This window comes from Chiloscyllium plagiosum, chromosome 44 (genome assembly GCF_004010195.1).
Source record: "Chiloscyllium plagiosum isolate BGI_BamShark_2017 chromosome 44, ASM401019v2, whole genome shotgun sequence".
NCBI lineage: Eukaryota > Metazoa > Chordata > Chondrichthyes > Orectolobiformes > Hemiscylliidae > Chiloscyllium > Chiloscyllium plagiosum.
The window spans coordinates 12,026,684-12,037,898 of record NC_057753.1 but is presented as its reverse complement, the minus strand read 5'-3'; the positions used below and the strand labels follow the sequence as shown (position 1 = coordinate 12,037,898).

General features: G+C 50.3%; 1 pseudogene; it reads right to left on the bottom strand.

Annotated features, from left to right (window-relative positions):
* Positions 1 to 4,883: 4,883 nt before the first annotated feature.
* The window catches only part of LOC122543662, a 36,248-nt pseudogene continuing 29,916 nt past the window's right edge, over positions 4,884 to 11,215 (bottom strand).

Genomic DNA, 11,215 nt, shown 5'->3' with positions numbered 1-11,215 from the left:
TCTTGAATGTTGGACAAGGTAGGATGGCGTTTGATGGGGATGACATTCACATACACACGCTGCCCTGGTCCTTCTGTAAGGTGCAGGCTGCGGGTTTGGGAGGTTCTATTATGGGTTGTAGAAATGTAAAAACTCCTACTCCTTTTAACTCTTCCTGTCTCTCCCTTGGAGGCCAGATTCCTATCTAGGTAAAAACAAGGGCTGCAGATGCTGGAAACCAGAGTCTAGATTAGAGTGGTGCTGGAAAAGCACAGCAGGTCAGGCAGCATCCGAGGAGCAGGAAAATCGACGTTTCGGGCAAAAGCCCTTCATCAGGAATAGAGGCACGATGCCTGCAGGAAGATAGGCAGGTAGGACAGGTCATGTGGGCGGTGCTGAGCTAGAAGGTTGGAGCTGGGGCGAAGTGGGGGAAGGGGAAATGAGGAAACTGGTGAAATCCACTTTGATGCCATGGGGTTCAAGTGTTCCAAGGTGGAAGATGAGGCGTTCTTCATCCAGGCGTCGGGGTGTGAGGGAGCGTCGGTGGAGGAGGCCCAGGACCTGCATGTCCTCGGCAGAGTGGGCGGGGGAGTTGAAATGATGGGTCACAGGGCGTTGGGGTTGATTTGATGCTGGTGTTCCGAAGATGTTCTCTAAAGTGCTCTGCTAGGAAGCGTCCAGTCTCCCCAACGTAGAGTAGACCACATCGGGAGCAATGGATACAAGAAATGATATTGATGGATGTGCAAGTAAAACGTTGATGGATGTGGATGGCTCCTTTGGGGCCTTGGATAGAGGTGAGGGGGGAGGTTTCGGCGCAGGTTTTGCCATACCTGCGGTGGCAGGGAAGGGTCCGAGGAAGGGAGGGTGGGGTGTTGGGGGGGGGGGCATGACTAGGTAGTCACAGAGGTCCAGTCTAACCACTTGGGTTTCAGTCACAGTCTGACAGCCTTTTTGAGTATTTTTTTTAATGAGTACCAGGCTCACAAATCACCAGGTTCATTCAACTCACTTTTGTGTTCCTGTGAGTTTCTCACTCGCCTTTTCTATCGCTTTCCAGCGGTTTCCCGGGATGTCGGACGGAAAGAATTTGCAGTTTGAGCCAAATGTCACACTGGAACAGTCGCCCAACTTTTTCTCACCCGAGAGTCAATGACCTTTTAACGACGGAAGCGAAGGGGGGGGAGAAAAATCACCATTTCAGCTGGCTGCAGTGTGAATTACCTAGAGAGGGGACTCCTGGCTTCATCTTGGACTCTTGGTCACGATTGACCAGTAGCGCAGACTTCTGGTTATGGGTGAGGCACCAGCAGAGACAGGGACTCCTGATTGAGGCAAGAGTGTGGGTTCAGCATGGGATTTGGCAGTGGTGGGCCCAGCAGCGTAGAGATGTGACTTGATTTCTTGTCATGGGTACCAAAGTACACTGAAAAGCTTTATTTATGAGCAGTACAGGCAGATCATTGTGAGCAAGGGTGTACAGCTCAAAGGAGCTTAAGACAGAGGCATACAGGTTCCATTGCACAGGGCATGCACTAGGCAGGATCAACGTTAACAAGGTCAACATTATTTGTGGCTAGAAAGTCCATTCATCGGTCCAATGACGGCTGGGAAGCAGCTGTTCTTGAACCTGTTGGTGCGTGTGTTCAGACTTCTGTACCCTTGGCCTGACACAAGAGGTTGCAGAAGATCATACCTGGGGTGCGATGGGTCTTTGATGATATTGACAGCCTTTCTGCAGTGGCGAGCCGTGGAAACGGAATCCGTGGATGGAAGATTGGCTTCTGTGATGGTCCGGGCTGTGCACACCACCTTCTGTAGTTTCTTACGGTCTGGGCAGAGCAGTTGCCGTACCAGGCCATTACGCACCCGGACTGTACGCTTTCAACGGGGCATCTGTAGAAGTTGGCGAGGGTCCTTGCAGACATGCCAAAGTTCCTGTCTGAGGAAGAAGAGGTGCCTACTTTGGCGAGTCTGGTGCAGGTTGTGGCCGAGAGGAAGTGGAGGAAACTCTTTCAGTTACAGGAGGCTGGGTGCTCGTCTGGACTGTTATGCTGACCTTTTTATTTCTCTATTTTTCTATTATTTCTTTTCCTCAGAATTTATACTTAAAAATCTGTAGCTAGGTACCTTTGTACCTAAGGTGGCACTTGTAAACGTTTCACTGTACTCGTTTGAGTACATGACGCTAATTCAACTCGATTCAAGGTGAAAACCATGGAAACGTGGAAACTATGAGGAAGAATTCAGATTCCAGTCTGAGCTGGAGGTGAATTGGCACAGTCAGACCAGGGAGAGGCTGTTCTCCTGCCCAAAGGTGTGGCAAGAGATTCACTGCTATCAATATGCCGATGCACAAGAATATTCACACTAAGAGAGAGAGAGAGCACTAAGGTGCACTGACTGTGTACAGGACACTGGTGAGGCCACTTTTGCAGTACCGTGTACAGTTTTGGTCGTCTGCTAATATGAAGAATGTTACTAAACTGGAAAGGGTGCATTAAAAGATTTACAAGGATGTTACCGAGACTGGAGGGGGTATAAGTTATAAGGAGAGGCTGGATAGGCTTGGACACGTCCCTGGAATGTCAGAGGCTGAGGGGTAACCTTCCAGAGGTTTATAAAATCATGAGAGGCATGATAAGGTAATTTTCCACCAGTTGTCGGGGAGTCCAAAACTAAAAGCTTAAGGTGAGAGGAGAAAACCTTTAAAAGGGACCTGAGGGGCAACCTTTTCCACACAGAGGGTGGTGCATGTATGGAATGAGCTGCCAGAGGAAGTGGTGGCAGCTGGTACAATTACAACATCTAAAAGGCAGTCGGACAGGTACATGAATAGGAAAGGTTGAGTGATATGGGCCAAACGCAGGCAAATGGGACTAGTTCAGCTTAGGATACCTGGTCAGCACTGACGAGTTGCATGGAAGGATCTGTTGCCATGCTGCAAGACTCTATCAACTCTCTGTGCACAACGAATAAAGGATTTCACAGGAGCTCGTTGATCGTTGGTACAATTATACAACAAATATTTGAGGTCCCAAGAGAGGTCGACTTGCAGCATTTTTCCAAGATCTTTTTTTTTTTTAAACGTGTGTATTCCTCCTGCAAGGCCACGCCAAAGGATGCTAACAGGTCAAGAGGGACGGCAGGCTTTAGTTTCCCTCTGCCCGCACTGACATGGGATGTCGTTGCAATAAGAGCTGTCTTGGTGCTGTGGCAAGGTTGGAAATCTGATTCAAACTAGGAGCTCCAGGAATGATGGGGCAGGTTTGGGAGGCAACAAGGCATTTGAGGGCTTTGGGAAGTGAAGGGAGTTTGGAGGTGAGGCAGTCACTTGCAAGGGGAGGGAAGTGAAGGATTGCTTCCTCAAGGACGGGGTGTAATCCATTTCTTTGAGAGGATTTGTAGCTTAAATTGATGGTAAGTATGCAAGGTAAGCTCGCTGAGCTCGAAGGTTTGTTTTCAGATGTTTCGTCACCATACTAGGTAACATCATCACCCAGTGAGAATCTCCAGTGAAGCGTTGGTAGTATGTCCCGCCTCTCTATTTATAGGTCTTCGTTTCTTCAGACATACCACCAGGGCTTCACTGGAGACTCTCACTGATGATGTTACCTAGTATGGTGACGAAACATCTGAAAACAAACCTTCAAGCTCAGCGAGCTCCCTTGCATACTTAACAGGGAGTAATACGTGGGGAAGAGAGCTGGTACATAAAGACCCTGGAACAAAGGAGCAAGAGTGCTCCCAATATGATCGTGGTTGATCCGTACCCACTTTTATCCCTCTGTTTCCCTTCGGCCCCAAGAACTATACATCGAACTCCTTCTTGAAAACATCCAACATTTTGGCTTTGCGTGGTAGAGAATTCCCCAGTCTCGCCCCACTCTCTGGTTGAAACCGCTTTCCCCCTCCTCTCAGTGTCAAGAACTGACAGAATTACGTGAGCAACATCAGCTCACACCGGAAGTCAGTTGGTCAGACGTGTAACGCGAACGGGGGCTGAGGCAGCAGAGTGTGCACTGCGTGGACGAAATGAGAGTTCTGGAAGGGCATGGGACAGGACGGGAGGCGAACTGAAGAAAATAAAGAGCTCAGGGCAGGAGCAAGGGAAAATGCTACAGGTAGTACCACCTGGTAAGCTAGCAGAAGGAGTGGGAAGCAGCCCAGGTAGATGATCAAATCATCTCAAACTCATTAAGAAACAAGCCTCTTAATGCTTGTTTTTTTAAAAACATTTATTCATTTGTGGGATGTGGGTGTTGCTGGCTGGCCAGCATTTATTGCCCGTCCCTAGTTGCCCTAGAGAAGGTGAGGGTGAGCTGCGTTCTTGAACGACTGCAGTCCACCTGCTGTGGGTTCACCCACAATGCCCTGAGGGAGGAAATTCCAGGATTCTGACAGAGCAACCATGAAGGAACAGGGATCCATTTCCAAATCAGAATGGAGAGGAGCTTGGAGGGGGTGGTGTTGGGGGGTGCGGGAGTTTAAGGTGGCAGTCTTCCTATGTATCTGCTGCCCCTTGTCCTTCTAGATGGTAGAGGGCATGGGTTTGGGAAGGTGCTGTCTAAGTTTTTGCAGTGCATCTTGTAGACAGTACACACTGAGTGTAGGTGGTAGAGGGACGGATGCTTGTAGATGTGGTGCCAATAGAGTGGGGGCGCTGCTTTGTCCCTGGAGGGTGTCGAGCTTCTCGAATGTTGTCAGAGCTGCCCCCCTCACCACCCCATCTGGAGCAAGCGGGGAGTATTCCCTCGCCCTCCTGACTCGTCCCTTTTGTCGGAGGTGAGGATGACACAGGACGGGGAGCCCTTCAAAAGGGAAGAGACCTTCACAAAACATTTAAAAGACCCGTCACACAGTTTAAAAACAAAGCTGATTTATTTGACTTTTAATCATGATTATTAACCCCAAACACTAGGCTGCCATCTGCAGAAACAGACGACAACAAAAAAGAAATGAAATACGGCTCAGTCCTATTTGTGATTAACAGCAGAATCCTATCGGACTAGGTTCTGGCAAACTCGCGGGTGTCTCAAACAGGTTGGACAGATTGGTAACTTCCTCCACGCACACTCTCTCCCCCCCCCCCCCGTGTGAATTTGCTGATGGGCAGCAAGTTGAACTGATTCCCCGAACCCAGTCGGCAGTGCAGAGTCTCGATGTGTTGTCACTTTGCACTGGGGGGGGGGGGGGGGGGGTGGGGGGGACATTGGTGAGGTTTATTTGTCCGTGTGGGTCCGCTGGTGCTTTTGCAGGTTGACCGACCGGGTGAACGCCTTGCCGCACTCGGAGCAGGAGTACGGCCTCTCCCCGGTGTGGGCGCGCCGGTGGTTCTTCAGGTTGGACGAGCAAGTGAACGTCTTGTCGCAGTCGGAGCAGGTGAACGGCCTCTCGCCGGTGTGGACCCGCTGGTGCTCCTGCAGGTTGTACAACCGGGTGAACCTCTTGCCGCAGTCGGGGCAGGTGAACGGCCTCTCCCCGGTGTGCAGCCGCCGGTGGATGGCCAGGGTGGACGAGCCGGCGAACGCCTTCCCGCACGTCGAGCAGGAGAACGGCTTCTCGCCGGTGTGGCAGCGCCGGTGGGCCTCCAGGTCCGAGGGGTAGCCGAACGCCTTCCCGCAGTCGTCGCACTTCCACAGCTTCTCCAGGGTGTGGCTGTGCTCGTGTTTCCACAGGCCGGAGCACCGGCTGTAGGCCTGCCCGCACACGGAGCACAGGTAGCGTTTCTCCTCACCACGGACAGCGCCGTTCACCGCCATCTCCGAGTCTGATCCTGCCCAGCTGCCGAGAAACCCCGTCCGATCCTGACGTGATGTATTGTGTTTCCTGACTCTTACTAATACTCCGTGAAACTGATTTAAAAACAGAGAAAAATAAAAAGGGTGGGGGAAATAAGGCGAGAGAGAAGCCACGTAAAACAGAGGTTCTGAAACTGAGCTGAAGGGAATCTGGTCACTTAGGAGAAAGAAAGAGAGAGAGAGGGACTGGGGAGGAAGTGTACATGGAAATCATCACTGAGCTCCCCTCCAAGTCTCACACCGCCCTGATCTTTCTGCCAATTGGACCTTAAAGAATCAAAACGTCCTCTGGGTAAATACGGGAAAGTCTGAAATTACCGTCTAACGTCCAGTGCACGTCTTTTAACGGGTCAATCCCCATTGCTGGCCTCTGTGACCCCACTGATCCTGGCCGTGTGGCCGCTTCTAACTCACATACCTCTGTCTATCCACCCCGCACGCCGAGAGATGCTCAAAAGCCAAAAAACAAAAGACAGCACGGGCAGGGAAAGCAGTTCTGACAAAAGGGTGACTCGTCCCGAAACGTTTACTCGGATTTCTCTGCCAGACCAGTCGAGTTCCTCCAGCAATTTGTGTTTTCGTTTCTGATTTCCAACATCCGCAGCTCTCCTCGGTTTTTAAATCGAGTATGAGACTCAAAAGCCCCCCTCCTCCTTCCTGAGTACCAAGGCCCACTACATTAGCGGAAAACCCATTCGGCACACGCCACCGCTTCTCCGGCTGGTCGGATTTCCCGACCATGACCTGCCCTGAAACCCGCAATCCTGGGCTTGTTGGACCCTCATGGTGAAATCCAAGGAGAGACAGACACACCCTCTCTCTCTCTCTCTCTCTCTCCCCCCCCCCCCAAAATCTGACGTGCACGGGGCCTGAACTCTGCTCTCCAGCAACTGAACTGCGCGCACTCCAGATCAGCAGATGCGGTCTGGGAGGGAGGAGGAACAGCCGAAGGAATCTGAATGGTCACCTGAACCAAAATAAAAGACTGGGTTGATCTACACAGTGCCAGCACAGACTTGCTGGGCCGAACGACCTCCTTCTCTGGCTCTGACCACAGGACCGTAAGTAATAGGGACAGGAATATCAACCTGCTCTGCCACTCAGTAGGGTCATGGCTGATCTGAAAATCCTTACATCCACTCTGCGGCATTCTCCCCCCGCCCCCCCCCATAACCTTTGATACTGACCGATCAAGTGTATACCTCAGCCTTAAATATGCGCAAGGAATCTAGTCCCATAGCTCTCTGTGGCAAGGAGCTCCCTCAGAATAAAGTCTTCTTCATCTTAATCTTAAATTGGCGCTCCTTCATTGTGAAATTATGCTATTTCATCTTAGACTCTCCCATGAGGCGGGGGAAAACATCCTCTCAGCATTTACCTTGTCAAGCCCATAAAGAATTGTATAGGTTTCAGTGAGATCACCTCTCATGCTTCTAAATTCCAGTGAGTACACAGTCCCAACCCGTTTAGCCTTTGCTCATAAGACAGTCCCTCCAGACCAGGGATCATCCAAGTGAAACGTCTTTGAAATGCCTCCAATGAAGTGCTATCTTTCCTTAAATAAAGGAACTAAAACTGCGCACAGTATTCCACGTATGGTCGCCCCAGCACCTTGTCCAGTTGCATGAAGACCCACCTACTCTTATACTCTAACTCCCCCCGGAATATGGGCCAGCATTCCATTAGCCTTCGATAGTACCTGCTACCCCTGTGTGCTGGTTTGCTGCGTTTTGTGCGCAAGTCCCCTTTTGTGTTGCAGCTTCCTGCAGTTTTTCTCGAGTTACATAACAGGCCGCTCGCCCTTCCAAAATGAACAACTTCACATTTTCGCGTATGTACACTCCATTTGTCCACTTCATTAACCTATCAACATCTCTCTGCAAACTGCTTCTTTTCTCTCACTCACACACACACACACACATACAACCAGCCTTGCCACCTACTTTCATATCTGAAAAGCTGGTTACAGCAAGTTTGCTTTCTTCCTCCAAGTTATTAACGCATATTGTGCCCGCTCGCTGTTTCCGATCTGTGAATCTATCCTCTATCTACGCCCAACTATATTGACTATTTTACTCACTGATTAACCTCTCCACGGACCTTATTCCTTGGAGCGCAGGTATCATTCGGGTCAGCCCGTGCTGTACTCTTTCTAAGCTCCTCCCCCAGGTGTGGTAGCTAGACTGAAGACACTTCTCCAGTTATGGTCTACCCAGGGCACATGCACTCAGCAATTCCCAGTCTGGAATGATATCCAGAATGGTCAGGTATGGATTCTGCTTCTTCTCTGCTGTTCCTCGGGAGGATCTCTTTACTCCTGGCCCTTTATCTGGTTAACGCCTGTTTTCAAATCACAGTTCACCTCACTCAGTCACTCACTGTGTGTTCATCATTGGTCTAGTCTTCCTATTTTCAAGGCCATGACATCGCGTTCTTCAACGTTACCGATATCCCTTTACTCATCGATACGAGCACCTTCAAAGGTTTGTTTTAGCTTTTAGCTGCTGTGAACATTTTCAAAATTGATATCAACTCGCAGGGTCCCTCTATCTTCCCATTTTATTTCCTCAAATGATGTCCAATCTCTTACATTTTCTCACTCTGCTGTTATGACCCTCACTCCTCCTTTTAACGCATCTAAAGTCAACCCCTGTGTCACGTCTTGTAATATTGTACTGTGCGAAAGGTTCAATGTCAACCCAAGCCTTGAAACAGCTGCATCAGGAATGTCTCAAAAACATTCGAAATCCTGGGACCAGAATGCCCCACACACAGTCACTTTCAGCCTGGAAATGTAAACGTGCCCTTTCAGGTGCAGAACATGGTCTGTCACAAATCTCAGACTTGGCAGTGCCTTTCCCACACTCCCTGACTCTGAACGCAGTTGTAAAAGGAGCACATGTTCAATGTCCCAGAGTTCTGAGCCGTGGAACGCATACGTGGACAGGACTTAACAGCTGGAATCCAACGCCTGCAGTTGCTCATGAACATGCTGGTGCCCCAGCAGAGTGGAAAACTGGCTGAATCCCTTCCCACACCCGGTACAGATGAATGGCCTCTCCGCAGTGTGAGCTTGTTGGTGTCTCAGAAGGCTGGACGAGTCGGCGAATGCCTTCCCACACTCGGAGCAGGTGAACAGCTTCTCCTCGGTGTGAATTTGCTGGTGCACAGTTAGTTCAGATGATCGCCCGAAGTCAGCGCCACAGTGAGAGCACCTGAACGATTTCTCCTCCGTGCTGGCATGTCGACGGCATGTCAGCTCCCTGGCGCTGTTATGGCATTCCTGGCGCGCTGCAGGTTTCTCCTTAGCGTGAACCCGCTGGTGTTTCAGCAGATGGGACGACTGAGTGAATTCCTTCCCACACTCGGAGCAGGTGAACGGCCTCGCGCCGGTGTGAACCCGCCGGTGCCTCAGGAGATTGGAGGAGTCGGTGAATCCCTTCCCACACTCGGAGCAGGCGAACGGCCTCGCGCCGGTGTGAACCCGCCGGTGCCTCAGCAGGTTGGACGAATCCGTGAATCCCTTCCCACACTCTGAGCAGGCGAACGGCCTCGCGCCGGTGTGAACCCGCTGGTGCGTCAGCAGGTTGAACGACTGCGCAAACCCTTTTCCGCACTGGGAGCAGATGAACGGCCTCTCCCCGTTGTGACTGCGGTGGTGAACCTCCAGCTCAGACGGGCTTCGGAACTCCTTCCCGCAGTCCCCGCACTTCCATGGTTTCCATGCGGCGCGGGTGTTCCTCTGTCTCTCCAGTTTGGATGAGCTGCTGAACCCTGTCTGCGCAACAATACGTTGTCTCTACACTCAGTTCATTGGAACACCCTCATTGGGGCAAACGGAATTCTGGATGCTCTTCCCATCACGTCAATCATTGAACATTTTCCCACAAACAGATGGACGAACAATTCTCTTCCCACGCTCAAAGGCTGACTACATTCGGACCCTGACGAATCGAGAGACTCTGTAGTCTTTGGTTTGATTTACTTTGTCTGCAATTCGTCCGCTCAATCCCCTGCAATAGGTGTTTATAAACATCGTTACTACAAGGACAGAAAATTCTCGTTTTTTTTTTGTGGGACACTTTATCCATCTCCTGGGCCCTGAAAGTTGTCCCATCCTTCCTTTACTCGGAACGATTGGAGGAACAGCTCCCTCTGCTCAGTCCGCCTCTTTTCTTTCTGGTCCAGGACTGATGACAATCACTACACCCCACCCCCACCCCGAGATGAGCTGTCACCCTTTGAGGTCGCTGTCAGCAATGGATCAGTAAACTCCCGTGGAGGATGGAGTTTACAAATCTCAAGCATTTCTCAGTGTGGGACAGAAGCGATTTGACTCGACAGAGAACCAACACATTTCCAACATTCTGACAGTTACATGATGGGTCTCTCACTTTTCAAAAAAACAATGATTCACTGAATCATTCAGAAACAGGAGCAGGAGTAGTTAATTCAGCCCGTGAAGCCTGCTCTCTGTCATTGACTAAAATCATGATTGTGGCCTTAACTCCACTTTCTTGCCTGACCCCCATAATCTTTGACTCCCTTGACAAATAAAAACATACCTGACTCTCAGCCTTATATATTAATCATCCACCCTCCACTGCTCTCTGTGGAAAAGAATGGTAAACACTAATAGCCACCCATCAGGAAAATAAATGTTTTATCCCTTATTATTAAACTCAGCCTGACAAAGAATGAAACATCCTCTCAGCGTCTATCCTGCTAGGACCCCTCAGAATCCCACGTGTTTTAAGACTGTTTCTCCTTGTTCAAAACATCACTGAGTATAAGCCTAACCTGTACATTTCTCCAGAAAACACAATTCTTCCATCCCAGAATAAGCGAACCTTCTGTGGACTGCTTCCACTTCAAGTATTTGGCCCCTGAAGTGCAGAAATCGAACAGTATTTACATCATCTCTCAGCCTACTGAAGTAGCCTCAATGTCACCCTGGTCCAATCCTTCGTCGCCCCCAACACTTCCCCCCACCCCCGCGCTGCTGCAACTTCTCAATGAGGCGCAATGGATGCCATTTTAACCTCCTCACAAAAGCCTCCAATACCCCTTCAAAATGAAGTCGCAATTTACCTGCATTTCTTTCGACACAAGTTCGCAATGAAATCTCCTACGAACTTGGGACCCTCCACCCACAAGGCATCAATGTCGATTTCACCAGTTTTCCCATCTCCCCTCCCCGCCCCTCCCACATTCCTGATGAAGAGCTTATGCCGGAAACATCGATTCGCCAGCTCCTCAGATCCAGCCTGATCTGCCGTGCTTTCCCAGCGCCACAATTTTCAACTCTGAACAGAGGAAGCCATTTGCAGACTGGAGTCTGCTTTTTGTGGAGCGCCTCAACTGAATCCTCAAGAACAACTCTTGACTTTCCAGCCGCACGCTATTTTAATTCACTACCTTACTCCCCTACCCAC